Source organism: Alligator sinensis, unplaced genomic scaffold (genome assembly GCF_000455745.1).
Source record: "Alligator sinensis unplaced genomic scaffold, ASM45574v1 scaffold1229_1, whole genome shotgun sequence".
Classification (NCBI taxonomy): Eukaryota; Metazoa; Chordata; order Crocodylia; family Alligatoridae; genus Alligator; species Alligator sinensis.
Genome location: NW_005842843.1, coordinates 316063 through 317143, shown reverse-complemented (window position 1 = coordinate 317143; position 1081 = coordinate 316063). Strand labels below are relative to the sequence as shown.

At 46.4% G+C, this 1081-nt stretch overlaps 1 protein-coding gene across 1 annotated transcript in view; it reads right to left on the bottom strand.

The window, feature by feature from the left end:
- The window catches only part of HSPD1 (heat shock protein family D (Hsp60) member 1), a gene marked incomplete at its 5' end in the record, with an annotated part of 16373 nt that overhangs the window by 6621 nt on the left and 8671 nt on the right, over positions 1-1081 (bottom strand). The gene's annotated exons all lie outside the window — the stretch shown is intronic.

Here is a 1081-nt window from a genome sequence, read left to right as displayed (position 1 = left end):
GGCTGCATGCCCCTGTCCAGCAGTGGGGGCAGCAAGTTCCACCCCCTACAGCCAGGCAGGCAGGAGACATGTGGCCAGTGCCGGGCTCAGGAGGGAAAGGCAGCAGGGCAGAGCGCCCTGTGCCCACATCTGCCCTCACCCCGCTCAGCTCCCCACCCCCAGTCCCGTTCACTGCCCTGGCTGAGAAGCACTCCCTGCCCCACCATGGGGGACCTTGATCTGTCCCCTGTAATGCCCCTTCCCCTCCACAGACTTGTCTGCAGGCAGTTGCTCTCCACAATGCACAGCTGCATTCCTGTAAATATCAAGTTATTGGACTGGCACTGGCTGATACGCCTAGTTAATAAATCGACTGTTGGTATCAGTCAAGAAAATCTTTATCAGTGCACTCCTACTGAGCCCCCTCTCTCTCCCTTAGTTTTCCCTTCCTCAATCTAAGCTACATCCTCTAGAAGCAAGAAAAAAAACAAAACAAAACACGTAGACAAACTGTTCTAATAAACACAGGCCTGAGATCACCTGTACTTTTTGCATCAGACATTTTAAAAGATTTACATTACGGATTCACTTCAGCTTCAGTTAAAAATCAACCTGTATTATTTATTAATCTTGGACCTGAAACGTAGCTGCTCTAATCAGTGAAAATATGAATAATGAAAAAATAGAAAAAGACTACCCAATTCATGATTATTAATTGGCCAGTTAGTCACTAGGGCAAAAAACTCTTAAGCAGTTTTTTTAAGTTATGTAAAAGAAAAAATATTCTTAAACCCCTTTAACCCTTGAAATGATTTTTTTTTTAAATACGGGAGCCATTTAAGACATCAGCCATTAAAAAGCAGATAGGTTTAAAATACAAGGCAGCTCTGCAATATGCAACTCAGATTCCCAGTTCTACTTGTTACAGGGGGCTCTCTCAGGGCTGGTCTGTCATTGGCCAACCCACCTGTTTGAGCGAACCGCCCGCCTCCTTTCCTGCCATGCCTCGATGATGCATAATTATGGTGTTAATTAGGCAGGAGGCTGCTCATTCTTGCCCTGATGCCAGGGGGCACCATCTGCTGCTCCGTTCCTTCCCTAC